This window comes from Piliocolobus tephrosceles, chromosome 2 (genome assembly GCF_002776525.5).
Source record: "Piliocolobus tephrosceles isolate RC106 chromosome 2, ASM277652v3, whole genome shotgun sequence".
NCBI classification, from domain to species: Eukaryota; Metazoa; Chordata; class Mammalia; order Primates; family Cercopithecidae; genus Piliocolobus; species Piliocolobus tephrosceles.
The window spans coordinates 42,734,120-42,750,491 of NC_045435.1; the positions used below are offsets into that span (position 1 = coordinate 42,734,120).

The 16,372-nt window shown below is 42.7% G+C and overlaps 1 protein-coding gene and 1 pseudogene across 3 annotated transcripts in view; one reads left to right on the forward strand and one right to left on the reverse strand.

Moving 5' to 3' along the window:
• CHCHD6 (coiled-coil-helix-coiled-coil-helix domain containing 6) overlaps positions 1–16,372 on the forward strand; it is a 239,701-nt gene that overhangs the window by 62,655 nt on the left and 160,674 nt on the right. The window lies entirely within an intron of this gene.
• Positions 510–16,372, reverse strand: part of LOC111542167 — a 16,107-nt pseudogene continuing 244 nt past the window's right edge.

Genomic DNA, 16,372 nt, shown 5'->3' on the forward strand with positions numbered 1-16,372 from the left:
AAGGAGGACCCAGATGCTTCTGAAGCACACGAGCATGATTTCGGATGGAGGCAGGCTGGAGACTTTGCCTGTCTGCTGCTGGTTCCTGTAAGGGACATTTTTTCTGATTAAATGGCGATTCCTCTTCTATGTAGCATCCGCTTGGATCACGATGCTAATTATAACTGGAAAGGGATGTTTTGGGAGTGTTTTCAGGAGAGGAAGAAAGAAAAAAACTTAAAAAAAACCTAGATTGCTCAAAGTTTCTGCCTCTTTTGTAGGAAAGGTAAGTCAACTATGAGCAAGTATTTTAATTCGACATTAAGGGGAAAAAAACATACTTTGGAAGGCGTACGAAGAAAAGGTAAACGTTGGATCACTTGTAAAACGGAACCTCATGGAGTCTAAACAAAAATGCACCTTCAGTCAACTTTTGCTTTTTTAAATTCCTCGTTTGACTTCCCATCCCAGTGAACATGGAAATGACAGCTGCCACAAGAGGTGTAGACTGGGAGGAGTCTCCGGGAGCCTCAGAGGGTTCGGCAGTTGTATTCTGGGTTTCTTGATCTTCTCTTTCTTGGTCTCACTTTTGTCTCTTGCTATCACCAAGGAGTGTGAGTAGCCCATGGTGACCTTCTCTGAGAAAATGCCATCCAGTATCTTCACCTCTTGGGCTGCAGTGCAAGACTTGGGCTTATGGTCCCTGTAGCCCAGTTCCCCGAAGGTCGGTGATGGGCCCCGGCTGATGGTGCTCTCTCGTTGGTGGCCACAATGATGCTGTTCTTCCTATAAGCCAGGCTCTGGAGAGGTCCTGCACTGCTTTTGGGTACATGGTAGATTCACGGGAGTTGTTGGTGGCCTCCCAGAAAAACAGACCACCCACTTCACTGACGGCAAAGGACCAGGTGTAACCAGCATAGATCTGGGATGCCCCATGCCCAGGGAAGTCAAACAGCTTCACCAGGTGGAGGACCATCTCATCCTTCTGTTCTGCGTGGCCCAGCCAGCCATAGCTACCAAAGCCCCAGGAGAAGACTCACTTCTGGGAGTCCAGGAACAGCGTGTGGTTAGTGCCACAGGCTACGTTTCACACAACTACATTTGGTATAAGCAGGATCTGTCTCGATGAAGATGGCCACTCACCGCGGAACCAGTCTGTAGTTGTACTCTATCTGCTGTGCCCAGGCGATGAACTTCCCATCCGAGTTGTGTCCCAGCTGACCATATTCATGGCACCCAAAGGAATAGAGGTTTCCTTTGCAGTCCATTATCATACTGAATTCAGCCGCACGGCTATTTTGGTAATTGGCTGGCCGTTGTACATTATCTGCGCGGGGCTGGGGACGGCGTCTGTCTGGTTGCCAAGGCCCAGCTGCCCCATCTTATTCTCCCCAAACGCAAACACGGAGCCCGTTTCCATCAAGGCCAAGGTGTGGTTCCGCCCATATGCCGCAGACACGATCACTTCGTAGCTGAGACCCTTGATGAGTCTGGGAGATTCTACTCTCTTGGTGTCACCATGTCCCAGCTGCCCTTTCTCATTCCTCGATTTCCAAAGAATCTTTCCTGACTTTTCCTCCCATGCTTGTTAGGTGCTCTCTTTTCTGTTCAGACCATGATTTTGCCACCAGGCACCTGTGTGTTGTTAGTTTACCCAAAGCATTTTCTATTTTTTATTTCTATTTATTTTCAACATTTAGGTTCAGGGGTGCATGCACAGGTTTATTATGTAGGTAAACTGTATGTCACAGGGGTTTGGTGTACTAATAATTTCAGCACCCAGATAATAAGCCTAGTACTCAATGGGTGTTTTTTCTGATTCTCTCCCTCTTCCTACCTTCCACCCTCAAGTAGGCCCCAGAGTCTCTTGTTCCTCTCTTAGTATCCAAGTGTTTTCATTGTTTAGCTCCCACTTATAAGTGGGAGCATGCAACCTTTGGTTTACTGTTACTGTGTTAGTTTGCTTAGGATAATGGCCTCCACCTCTATGTTGCCACAAAGGACATGATCTCATTCTTTTTTATGTCTGCACAGTATTCCATGGTGTACATGTACCACATTTTGTTTATCTAGTGTACCATTGATGAGTATTTAGGTTGATTCCATGTCTTTCCTATTGTGAATAGTGCTGCAGTGAACATATGTGATATAGTTTGGGTCTGTGTCCCCGCCCAAATCTCATGTTGACTCGTAATCCCCAGTGTTTGGAGGTGAGGCCTAGTGGGCAGTGATTGGATCATGGGGATGGATTTCTCATGAATGGTTTAGCACCATCCGCTTGGTGCTGTTTGTGTGATAATGAGTGAGTTCTTATGAGATCTGTTTATTTAAAAGTGTGTAGCACCTCCCCTAACCTCTCTCTCTCTCTTGCTCCTGCTTCCGCCTTCTAAGACAGCTGTTCCCCCTTTGCCTTACACCATGATTGGAAATTTCCTGAGGTCTCTGCAGAAGCAGAAGCCACTATGCTTCCTGTACAGCCGTGCACAGGAAGAACTTGTTCTTCCTGTGTACCTGTTCATCCTGTACAACAGAACTGGGAGCCAGTTAAACCATTTTTCTTTATAAACTACCCAGTCTCAGGTATTTCTTTATAGCAGTGCAAGAACGGACTAATACAATATGCGTGCATGTATCTTTATGGCAGAACGATTTATATTCCTTTGGATATATACCCAATAATGAGATTGCTGGATTGAATGATAGTTCAATTTTAAGTTCTTTGGGGAATCTCGCCACATTGTTTTCCACAGAGGCTGAAGTAATTTACATTCCCACAGCAGTGTCTATAAGCATTCCCTTTTCTCTACAACCTCGCCAACATCTATTATTTTTTGACTTTTTAATAATATTCTGACTGGTAAAAGATGGCAGGCATCTCATTTTGATTTTGGTTTGCATTTCTCTAATGGTTAGTGATGTTGAGCATTTTTTCATATGCTCTTTGGCTGCATGTATGTCCTTTGCCCGCTTCTTAATGGGGTTATTTTTTGCTTATTAATTTGCTTAAGTTTCTTATAGATTCTAGGTATTAGACCTCTGTCAGATGTATAGTTTGCAAATATTTTCTCCCATTTTGTAGGTTGCATGTTTACTCTGTTGATAGTTTCATTTGCTCTGCAGAAGTTCTTTAGTTTAATTAGATCCCATTTGCCAATTTTTCTTTTTGTTGCAATTGCTTTTGGTGTCTTTGTTGTGAAATATTTGCCAGGTCCTATGTTCAGAATGGTATCTCCTAAGTTATCTTCCAGTGTTTTATAGTTCTGGGTTTTACATTTAAATATTTAATCCATCTTGAGTTGATTTTGTATGTTGTATAAGGTAGGGGTTCAGTATCACTCTTCTGCATATAGCTAACCAGTTATCACAGCACCATTTATTGAATAGGGAGTCTTTTCCTCATTGCTGGTTTCGTCAAAAATTAGATGATTCATAGGTATGCAGCATTACTTCTGGGTTCTCTGTTCTGTTCCATTGATCTGTGTGTCTGTTTTTGTACCAATACTCTGCCATTTTGGTTACTGTAGCCCCGTAGTATAGTTTGAAGTTGGGTAACGTGATGTCTCCCGCTTTGTCCTTTTTGCTTAGGATTGCCTTGGCTATTTGGGCTCTTTTGTTCTTTCCTTTTTTTGAGATGGAGTCTCACTCTGTTGCCCAGGCTGGAGTGCAGTGGTGCAATCTCGACTCACTACAACCTCTGCCTCCCAGTTCAAACGATTCTTCTGCCTCAGTCTCCTGAGTAGCTGGGATTACCGGCCTGCACCACCATGCCTGGCTAATTATTTTTATACTTTTGGTAGAGATGGGGTTTTGCCATGTTGGCCAGGCTAGTCTTGAACTCCTGACCTCAAGTGATCCACCCACCTCGGCCTCCCAAAGTGGTGGGATTACAGGCACGAGCCACCACACCTAGCCCGAGCTCTTTTTTGAATATGAATTCAATATGAATTTTAAAATAGTTTTTCCTAATTCTGTGAAAAATGTCATTGGTAATTTGATAGGAATAGCATTGAATCCGTAAATTGCTTTGGGCAGTGTGGCCATTTTAATGATACTAGTTTTTTGTATCCATGAGCATAGAATGTTTTTCCATTTGTTTGTGTCATCTCTGATTTCTTTGAGCCATGTTTTGTAATTCTCATTGTAGAGATTTTTTTACCTCCTTGGTTACGTGTATTCCTAGGTATTTTATTCTTTTTGTGGCTATTGTGAATGGTGTTGTGCTCTTGATTTGGCTCTTGGCTTGGATGTTGTTGGTGTATAGTAACCAATCAGTAATGCTGATTTTTGTGTGTTGTTTTTGTATCCTGAAACTTTCCTGAAGTTGTTTATCAGATCAGGGAGCTTTGGAGAGAGACTAGATGTAGAATCAGGTTGTCTGCAAATAGGGATAATTTGACTTCCTCTCTTCCTGTTTGGATGCTGTTTATTCTTTGTTTTGCCTGATTGCTCTGGCCAGGATTTCCAATAATATGTTGAATAGAAGTGGTCAGAAAGGACATTCTTGTCTTGTGCCGGTTTTCAAGGGGAATGCTTCCAACTTTTGCCCATACAATATGATGTTGGATGTGGATTTGTCATAGATAGCTCTTATTTTCAAGTATATTCCTTCAATGCCTAAGTTATTGAGAGTTTTTAACATGAAGGGATGTTGAATTTTATGGGAATCCTTTTCTGCATCTATTGAAATGGTCATGTGGTTTTGTTTTTAGTTCAGTGAATGGGTTGAATCACATTTATTGATATGCATATGTTGAACCAACCTTGCATCCCAGGGATAAAGCCTGCTTGATCATGATGGATTAGCTTTTTTATGTGCTACTGGATTTGGTTTGCTAGTATTTTGTTTAGGATTTTTGCATCTGTGTTTATCAAGGATATTGGGCTAAAGCTTTCTCTTTTTGTTGTGTCTCTGCCAGGTTTTTGGTATCAAGATGATGCTGACCTCATTGAATGAGTTGTGGAGAAGTCCCTCCTCCTCAGTTTTTTGAAATAGTTTCGGTAGGAATGGCACCAACTCTTCTTCTTTATAAATCTGGTAGAATTCAGCTGTGAATCCATTTGGTCTTGCACTTTTTTGGTTGGTAGGGTTTTTATTACTAACTCAATTTTGGAACTTGTTATTGGTCTGTTCAGGAATTTAATTTCTTTCTGGTTTAGTCCTGGGAGGTTGTATGTGTCCAGGAATTTATCCACTTCTTCTAGATTTTCTAGTTTCTTTGCATAGAATTGTTTGTAGTAGTCTCTGATGGTTTTTTGTATTTCTCTGGGGTCAGTGGTAATGTACCCTTTGTCATTTCTTTTTTTTTTTTGAGATGGAGTCTCGCTCTGTCACCAGACTGGAGTGCAGTGGCACGATCTCGGCTCACTGCAACCTCTGCCTCCCAGGTTCAAGCGATTCCCCTGCCTCAGCCTCCTGAGTAGCTGGGACTACAGGCACACACCACCACACCTCGCTAATTTTTCATATTTTAGTAGAGACAGGGTTTCACCATGTTGACCAGGATGGTGTTGATCTCCTGGCTTCGTGATCCACCCATCTCAGCCTCCCGAAGTGCTGGGCTTACAGGCATGAGCCACCACACCTGGCCCCCTAAAGGGGGGTTCGCCTCTCTTATTTTCTTTATTAGTCTAGCTAGTTGTCTGTCTTATTAATTTTTTCAAATAACCAGCTCCTGGGTTTGTTGATCTTTTATATGGTTTTTAATGTCTCAATTTCTTTCAATTCAGCTCTGATTTTGGTTATTTCATGTCTTCTAGCTTTGGGGCTGTTTTGCTCTTGCTTCTCTAGTTCTTCTAGTTGTGATTTAGGTTCTTAATTGGGGCTCTTTCTAAGTTTTTGATGTGGGCGTCTAGTGCTATAAACCAGCCTCTTAACACTGCGTTAGCTATGTCCTGACAGATTCTGGTATGTTGTATCTTTGTTCTCATTAGTTTCAAATAATTTCTTGTTTTCTTCCTTAATTTCATTACTAACCCAAAAGTCATTCCATAGGTGCCATGTGGCAATATGAAGTTGTTTTTGGGTGGAGAGTTCTGTAGATGTATATTAGGTCCATTTGGTCAAGTGTTGAGTCCAGGTCTCAAGTGTCTTTGTTAATTGTCTGCCTCAGTGGTCTCTCTAATACTGTCAGTAGGGTGTTGAAATCTACCACTATTATTATGTGGGAATGTTAGTCTCATCATAGGTTTTTCGTTTTTTGTTATTTTGAGGTAGAGTCTTACTCTGTTGCCCAGGCTGGAGTGTAGTGGCGCAATCTCGGCTTACTGCAAGCTCCGCCTCCTGGGTTCATGCCATTCTCCTGCCTTAGCCTCCCAAGTAGCTGGGACTACAGGTGCCCACAACCACGCCTGGCTAAGTTTTTGTATTTTTAGTAGAGATGGGGTTTCACTATGTTAGCCAGGATAGTCTCGATCTCCTGACCTCATGATCCGCCTGCCTCGGCCTCCCAAAGTGCTGGGATTACAGGTGTTGATCATAGGTCTTTAAGAACTTCCTTTATGAATTTGGGTGCTCCTGTGTTGGGTATATATACATGTAGGATACTTAGGTCTTCTTGTTAAATTGAACTCTTTACCATTGTGTAACACCCTTTATCTTTTTTGTCTTGTTGAGTTAAAGTCTGTTTTCTCTTAGATTAGGATTACAACTCCTGCTACTTTTTGTTTTCCATTTGCTTGGTAGATTTTTCTGTATTCCTTTGTTTTGAGCCTGTGGATGTCATTGCATGTGAGATGGGTCTCTTGAAGACCTATACCATTGGGTTCTCTTTATCCAGCTTACCACTCTGTGCCTTTTAATGGGGTATTTAGCCCAATTACGTTCAAGGTTAGTATTGATATGTGCGAATTTGAACTTGTGATGTTATTAGCTGTTTATTTAGATTTGTTTGTGTGGTTGCTTCATAGTGTCACTGGTCTATGTTCTTTAGTATGTTTTTGTAGTGGCCAGTAAGTCTTTTCTTTCAATATTTGGTGCTCCTTTCAGAACCTCTGGTAAGGCAGTTCTGGTGGTAATGAATTCCCTCAGCATTTGCTTGTCGGCAATGGATCTCATTTCTCCTTTACTTATGAAGCTTGGTTTGCCTGGATATGAAATTCTTGGTTAGACTTTTTTTTTTTTTTCTTAAAGAATGCTGAATATAGGGCCCCAATCTCTTCTGGCTTGCAGGGTTTCTGTTGAAAGATCTCCTGCTAGCCTGATGGGGTTCCCTTTGTAGGTGACCTGCCCTTTCTCTCTAACTGCCTTTAACATTTTGACCTTGGAGAATCTGATGATTATATGTCTTGGGGATGGTCTTCTTGTGTAATGTCTTGCAGGTGTTTTCTCCCTGCAGCATTTTCAAGTAATACCTGCCCTTTTCCAGCCTTAGTTCTGAGTTAGGTGAAAGGGAGAAGTACTTTGCATTAGTCCTACAGGTAACCGTCAGACAGGTTAGAACAGATGCACACAATAGTTTACGAATAAGACATGCCCTGCTCCCTCTGCAACCAAGGACCAGAGTCTCACATTGGGAATGTGGCTGCAACTGAGCCATGACAGGGATAAGGCAAAGGCAAGTAAAAATACCAGACAGTTTTCCTACTGTTTTCAAGTGGCCTTTTTCTTTATTCAGCATTCACTTGCTTGTTTTAAACTTTAGACTATTTTTCAGAGCTTTGAGAGAGTTGGTTCTGACAGTTTCTGCATTTTTTTTTTTTTTTTTTTGAGACAGAGTCTCAGAGTCACCCAGGCAGAGTACAGTGGTGCGATCTTGGCTCACTGCAACCTCTGCCTCCCAGGTTCAAGCAATTCTCCTGCTTCAGCCTCCCAAATAGCTGGAATTACAGGCACACACTGTCATGCCCGGCTATTTTTTGTATTTTAGTAGAGATGGGGTTTCACTGTGTTGCCCAGGCTGGTCGCGAACACCTGAGCTCAGGCAATTCTCCTGCCTCGGCCTCCCAAAGTGCTGGGATTATAGGCGTGAGCCACTGTGCCTGGCCTCTGCATGTTTTTTGTATGTTTCTGTGGGAGAATGAGGGCTTGGAATTGCCTGTCCCACCATTTTTCTCTGCTTTGATGATTTTTATCTGAATCACTATGCTAGTGGTTGTAAAATGATGATTTTATATTTCTGCAATGTCTTCTATACTTATTAATTGGCATTCTATTTAAGAGTTTTATTTCCTGTTTATTTTGTTCATACAGATATGATTCAGATATTTTAACAGCATATTTTAAAATATAACTTATTGAGGTATAATGTATAGATAATAAAATTCACACCCTGAGTGCTCAGGTTGGTGACTTTGCTGAGTGTAACATGTCACAACCATATAATAACCACCTTAGTCAAGATACAGAACATGTTCCTCTTCCCAAAGAGTTCTCTTATGCCCCTTTGCAAAGGCTTTTTAAAACTTTTTTTTTGTAAATTACAGATTTACAGGAAGTTGTAAGGATAGTAGAGAGAGGGCCCATGTATCCTTCATCATATTTCCCTCAGAGGTTATATCTTGTGTAAATATCATACAATATCAAAACCACAAAATTGACATTGGTACAATGTATATGTGTAGTTCTGTGTCAATTTATTACCTGTAAATTCCTGGAACCAGGACTTCGTGCTCCCCACTAGGCCTCTCTTTGATGCCACCCTGGCTGGGATGGGGAAGGGTACCTGCTTACTGCTCCCCAAATGATCTCCACCAACAGGGAAGGCCTCACCACACTTCGGTGGTAGTCAGAGATCCACCCACCTCACTCTTCTCTGACACCCTGGCAGGGAAGGTGGGTTGAGGCATCTTATTTTGTGAAGGTGGAAGTCCAGGGTCTCCAGTTGGCCTTTGCTGGTGGGGGTGGCAGTGCAGCTATTTCTGTGATGTTAGGCTGGAGCAGTGTAGTTGTTATCTAAACATTTGACTGTCTAAAAGTTGCTTGTCTTGCTAAGCTGCTGCTTTCCTGGTCCTTTGGCTAGAAAGAGCTGGCTTTTCTGGGGGGGCTTTCCTGGTTTATTCCTATTGGCATCTCCTCCAGCACCCAGTCTGAGATAATGAGACAAGAAGAAAACTCAGGGAACCCACTGCCGTGTCGTTCTGGGTCCCGAGACCCCTAGCCACACTGCCTTCTTCTATCCACTTTTCAGAACCTTTTTATATCTGCTTTGTGTATGTAACGTCCAGGGTTTTTAGCTGTATTTGCAGAGGCAATAAGAAGAAGTGAATCTACTCTTGCAGTGTCTTATTTTTTGACTTAAATTTTAAAGATTTGGTTCACATTATCATCACGTTTTCCTCCATAAGACAGTAGTACCAGCAGTGTCTGAGAGTGCCTGTGGCCAGCACTGAGTGCTAGCGTCCTTTTCCATCTTGTTGATCTGAAAGGCAGAAATGTGTGTCAGTGGTATTAATTTTTGTTTCTTTGGTTTCAAGTAGAGATTGAATATTTTTTCATATATTTATGGGCATGATTTTTCCCTCTCTTGTGAATTGCCTCTTCATGTCCCAAGAGAGAATTTAAAATAGAAAGTGAGGAGCAATACGTTGCTGTATCAGTTAAGGCCCAACCGGGAGAAACTATGGCAATTATTGGAGCAGAGAATTTCATATCAAGTCAGTAACTAGGTACAAGGTTGTTAACTAGGTTATTGAAAGGGTAAAAAGGGAACATTAAAGTATTATGGAGGTAGCAACCACAAGAAGCAGCTACCACCAGTTGTAGGGCTGAAGAATCAAAGGGAAGATGTTGCAGTTACTAAAACTCTAGAGGTTAAGGAAAGTCCCCATGTAACTCAGAGCTTCATGGAGGGGTACCTCTTGGCTGGGGCTTTTATCTTCAAGGGTGGGATATGATGAAGTTGCTTCTGCGGATTTTGGAAAAACTGCAGGCTGGAATCAGTGGCTGCTCCAGGGCAGAACTGATCCGGTAAAGGAGCCCTGCTGGGGTGGTGTTCCTCAGAACAAGAACGGAGAGGAAGCAGACAGGGCACAGGTGCAGATTTCCTGTGGCTTTCCTGAGACTCTCATGAAGCCACATGGCCAAGCAGGAGTGGGATTTGCTGAGTGCCAGCCAGGCCCCGCAGTGTGGAAGACCAGTGTGGAAGGTGAGCTGGGATCTGAAGTGCAAGAACTTGATGATCAGCTCAGCTACCATTCCCTTAGGAAATGTTGCCTTGGGGTGAATGTGGAGTGGGAAACATGAATTGGCTGTGCCTCTGGTTGTCTTGGGTCTTCTTTAATAGTTTCTCCTTTAATAGTTTGAACATCTTGCTACAGTGCGTTTTAGTGTGAACATTGTTTTTGGTACAACATGGCTCCTAAATTATATTTTGCATATGGATGCTATCCCGGGTACTCTATGTCACTACCTTTGTAGTATCATACAGAATTGGATATGAAGTTGTATACATGTACTTCACAGGGGAGACAGGGTTTTTCAAGAGTAGTTCTGATTATGTCTGATGCTCTCTTTACTTTAGATCCTAATCCGCCTCGCATTCTCTCAGCTTAGTAAGTGAGGCTTCAGTTCTATTCCAGTCAAGCTAGAGACCACCATCCGTGACCGCTCCTGCACACATCCCTCTTCTGACTTCCCTGTTTGTTTGTCCTGTTTGAATTTATTCTGAATTCCTAAGGATTGGGATCATATTTATCTTATGCATAGGACCTTGAGGGCACTTAGTAGTTGCTCAACAAATATTTGTCAAATATTGATAGCAACAACAGCAATCATATTTACTTTACATAGAATCACTTAATTCTCATATCAACTCTGAGTAGTTGTTACCATATTCAATTCTGAGGTGAATTTTTTTCTTATTGTAACATCTTTGAATTAGGGATACATTTTATAACCAGTGACATAACATCATTTTTTTTTCTTAGTGATAATGGAGTAATGGTTCATGTTATAATCAATGGTGTCTTAGATTCAATTAAATATGGTGTTATTCCCACTTTATAGGAAACTGGGGCACAAAGAGGCAAAGTGACTTGCCCCAGGCCACACTGCTAGAGAGCGCCAGAGCTGTGGGTGAAGATCTGGCCTCTCGTTTGAGGGTCTTCGTCTTCACCGTTACCTCCCTGCCTCTCTATGCTTTGAGCCAGCCCACCTGTCTCAGTCTGTTCCACCTTCTGTGTCTAGCTCAGACTTCACCTGCCATACCAGCCATTCTCGTCCCATGCTACTCTGCCAGTCAGCTGTCATTTCTTCTCCCCTCCCTTGAAACCCATAGCATTTCTTTTTGATACTTATTTTACCTGGTTTTCTATGTTTTTATTTAATGGATTGCCTTTTCCAAATTATTCAGACTTCAAATTGATTCTGAATTGTAAGGTAGAAGTCATACATGGTCAAAACTACCCAGGCATACATTTTAGGAAGACTGGTTAGGTTTGGGTTTGCAGTTCGGTACACTCAGTTTTTTCTTCTACATTAGGCAAATCACTATTTCAGCATCAGATCAGCCCCAGATCATTAGTTACCAAATCAATAGTTATTTCAGCACCAAATCAGAACCACATGAAGTAGTCGCTTGTGTTTTGGAGCCATGTTACAGGAAAAATCCTAATCTTCAACACTGGATGAGCTTGTTAAGTGTAACAGGATACCCTCTAGGAGACACATAGAAATGAGGCAGACTGCAGGAGGCACTTCTTCTGCTTAGAAAGTGCTGCCACACTGCATACTTCCCACTCTGGGGCTCAGCCTGCATTGGCATAGGTGGCAGCAGGCACGATGAGCTCCTTTCCAAGGCATTTGCTCATTGAGAGGAATGGTTTGCTCATTGAGAGGAATGGCAATTGTTCTCCATTTTCAAAACTTAAAGAAAACTGGTTTTATTTTAACAGCTGTATTAAGATATAATTCACTTACCATATAATTATCCCATTCAAAGTATCTAACTCAGTTATTTTAAGTATATTCATAGAGTTGTACAACCATCACCACAATCAATTTTAGAACAGTTTTGTCACTCCCAAAAGAAACTCTCTACCGATTAGCAGTAACTCCCTATTTTCCACAACCCTTAGTCCCAGGCAACATCTAATCAACTTTGTCTCTATGGATTTTTGCATGTACTGAACATGCCATATAAATGGAATCATAGAATATGTGGTCTTTGTTACTAGCTTCTTGTGTAGCATAATGTGTTCAAGATTCATCTATGCTGTAGCATGTATTAGTACTTCATTTCCTTCTATTGCCAATATTCCACTGTATGGCTGTATCACATTTTATATATCTGTTAACCATTTGATGGATATTTGGGCTGTTTCCACTTTTTTAGCTACTATGAATAGTGCTGCTGTAAACATTTGTCTACGAGTTTTTCTGTGGACATGTTTTTATTTCTGTTGGTTATATACTTTGTAGTGGAATGGTTGGATCAAATAGTAACTGTCTGTTTAACTTTCTGAGGAATGTTTGTACTGTTTTCCAAAGTGGCTGCCTGCACAGCTTTACATTCGCACTAGTCCACCTGTGTCTGAGCAGATGGTGGCTTCCCCACAGTTCTGTGGCCTTTTCCCTCATGGTCACAAGGCATCCCGTCCTCACATCAGCAACTCAAGCAGGAAAGACACTTCTCCAGCCACTTCTGCACATGTCTCATTGGCTAGAGCTGAGACCTGTGACCATCTCAGACCCGCCACCGTAAAGGAGAGTAGGATTACCGTGGTTGCACTAGATTGGGCACAGCTTCCCCTGAGGCTGCCAGAAGAGCCTACCTTTCCTGAGATCAGAAGCATGAAGTAAATGCCTACAAAACTATGGCTTCATTTGCATGAAGGAAGGTAGCAGCTTTAGAGGGGAGCGGCTGCTAGGGGGCCAGTGAACAGTGTGTACCCCAGGATCTTTCCAGTCAAGACAGTGGAAGAGGCCAAGACAGACATACATGCATGAGACCTCTGTAGGTCTCAGACCAGCAGGGCCATTTCTAGCACAAGAGCTAGAAGCAGTAACACTCTGATTTGGCCTGAGGCAGTGGTAGCATTGAAGTGACAATGTTCATTCTTGCCTGGTTTCATGAAGTAGAACTAGATCCCTGAAGTTTTTTCTTTAAGGGATTTTCCCCTGGAAGTGCATCCTCTAGGAGAACACTTAGTTGCAATCTGCTTGTTAGAAGACAGAGATGCATCTGCTAGCCTCCTGCCTTGTGTGTGGTTTTGGAGTCCAGTTAAGCAGCTGGGCATCAGCCGAGGGCTCAGGACTGGAGCAAGGGCTGCCTTGAGTCTGTAGAAAGATGCTGATCTGGAGAAGATGCTGCTGGCAGACCTGCTTTCAGAGCCAGATGTCAGTGTCCTGTGCCCATGCTATGAGGCCTGCATTCTCCCGGTACCCAACTCATTTCATCCATCTGCCTTTCATTCTTGCTCTTCCCTCCTTCTTTACCCTTGTCTCTCTCAACTTCATTTTCCCACTCTCTTCTTTAGCCTCTTGGAGCTGAGATCCAGAGGCCCAAAGTCTTTTTCTTTTCTTGCAGCAAACAGTATTAGGAAGCCCTTGTCTTTGTCAGCAGTGAAGGGGAAAAGCCTCTGCTTGGAGGGTGGAGATTAGGGGAGGGTCTGGGAGTGTCACAAGAGAAATGAGAAACAGATGTAAGATCTGTGGCTGAGCCCAGTCAGAGGAGTTGGCGGGTGGGGAGAGGGAAAAGGAGGCTGGAATTTGGTGGTGGTAGTCATTCGTGTGTTTAATACTTTTGTGGCTTTACTGGTGTTCGTGAAGCAAACGGCTCCCAGCAAGGCAGTGAACAACAAGCCGATGATTAATTGCCCTTTTTAAATTGTAATTATGTCACTCACCAGAACCCGTGAACATTAATTCTCGATTTACAGAGTGAGTAATTGAATAATGAAGGGGCTGCCTGTTTGTTGTGCTGTGTTCTTACTCTTGCATTTCTACAGTGCCAGGCCCTTCTGTCTCTCCTAGTCTTTGGATGTTGCCCACTTCCCTGTTGGTTTTAGTGCCTGTTCTGGCCTCTGACTGCGAGCTGTCTGACATGACATTTCATTGACGGTGAGTAAGGCCCAGACCGATGTCATATGCTCTAGAGAAAGGGAGGCCAGCCGTTTCTGTTTCCAATCCGATGCTGCCTTTCATTAAATTTCTTCAACGAAAGCCTGCTCTGCCTAACTCAAGCAAAATAATGTGAATTTACTACAAGGATGCAGGGAAGCTCACAGAAGCAAAGGGAAAGTTGAAGAAGCAGGCCTTAGAAGAAGAGAGCTAGACCCAGGGTCCAGGGTGGGGGCACCAGTAGGCAGGTCCTCCCTGCAGGCACCACTCTAGAATGAATCAGCTCCAGCATTTCCAGTCTGCCATTTCACGCTTGATTGCTTCAAATTCCTGAGCAAGTCACACCCTTGGCAGTGGAGGGTGGAGCACTTTGACTGTCTTGCCAGGAATCAGGAATGCACACATTGTGGGAGGGAACAGTCATTCCTCCCTCCACCCCCAAAACACACATAATCAACAGGCTGTTACCAAAAGGGGGAATGGATGCTGAGCAGGCAGATGATTTTTGTATATGGTGTAAGGTAGGGGTTCAGTATCAATCTTCTGCATATGGCTGGTCAGTTAGTCCAGTACCATTTATTGAATAGGGAGTCATTTCCCCTTGGATTATTAACTATAGTCACCATTCTATACATTAGCTATCTAGAACTAAATTCATCTTATGTGTGAAAGTTTGTACTCTTTGACGTACCTCTCCCCTACCCCATAACCTTTGGCAACCACCCTTTGTTTCTCTAAGTTCTACATGTAAGTGAGATCATGTAGTATTTGTCCTTCTGAAATATGCTTATTTCACCTAGCATAATGTCATATGATCATCTCAATAGCTACAGAAAGCATTTCACAAAATTCAACATCGTTTCATGATAAAAATTGTCAGCTTTCAGTATAGAAGAAATGTTCCTTAGTATACAGAGGCTACATATGACAAGCCCACAGCTAATGTTATACTGAATGGTGAAAGACTGAAAGCTTTTTCTGTAAGATCAGAAACAAGGGTGCCCACTCTTGCCACTTCTATTCAATATAGGACTCAAAGTTCTAGCCAGAGCAGTTAGGTAAGAAAATGAAATAGAAAGCATCCAAATCAGAAAAGAAGAAGTTAATTGTCTGTTTGCAAATGAAGTGGTCTTATACAGAGAATTTCCTAAAAACTTCACGAAAAAACTGTTAGAAGTGTAAAGTTGCAGGAAACAATGTCAACATGGAAATATCAATTGCATTTCTATATACTAATAATGACCTATCTGAAAAATTAAGAAAACAATCCTATTTACATAGCATCAACTTTAGGTTTTGAGATGTTTTTCCATTAGTGAGGCTATTTGGTTTGGAGCTTCAGAGGCCTTTTTGATCAGCAGCTGTGATCTGTAAGGTAGAGGACTGCATGAGAGGTGCAGCAGCTTGGGGCCATGATCAGGCATGCAGGCCTGCCATTTTATGTGGTGGCAGGGGGGCCTGGTACACACTGAGATTAAATTCATGAGATTGTCCTTGTTAAGGAACTTGGATCAGAAAGAGATAAGTAATTCAATACTTTTGGGGGAGGGTAAGAGGGCACTCTTAATGTGAATAGGGGAGAATCTGTTTGAACCTTTTTTTGTATCCCTGCTGCACTCATTTTTCTGTTGACCTGTCCTGGGAGACACTATGCCTTGTACATGGAGAACTCTTGACAGCTGCCTGCAGGTAGCTTTCTGTGATAGTTAGTGGATATGCTTGCCACAAATAGGATGGGCAGGAATCTATTTCACACCCCCCACTGCCTCTTGGTTTTCTGTTCCCCAGTGGTGCCCATCTTTATTCTCCATAAGAAACCCAGGCTTTTATCAACATCTTGAACAACAAAAGTTCTCTCTGACATAGTTCCACTGCTTTGCTCTTCCTGCTCTCTTTCCTATTGAACTTTCTCTTTCTTTTCAATGCATTCTGAAAACTTCCCTGTTCTCTCAGCCCAGCAGCCTCTTCCTCTTTCCTTTGTCTTCCTACCCAGGGCAGACCCCCTTGTCAGCCATTGTGGATTTTACTCTCCTCCCGCTAGCACTCATTATACATAATATCTGCCCCCACTGCCTTGCTGCTGCTTTCTGCCCCCAAACTGTGGAATGTGGCTGGAGAAAGCTTTGGTGATAATTTGCAGACTACCTGGTGTACTCCACACAGAACTGCCCAGCCTCAGTGCTGCTCAGCAGCAGCACCGTCCCACCCTCACTCATGCCCCACATAATTTTCTCACGGAAACTTTTCACACATTTCCCTGTTCAGGCATCCCCCAGTGTCAGCAGATACCACTGTGTCTCAGTTCATGGAAGAAAAAAGGGGCCAAATAATCCGACCCCTCCTCCCCCAGTTTCATCCTTTCACATCAGTGTCTGTCTCTTCACTTACTATTTTCCT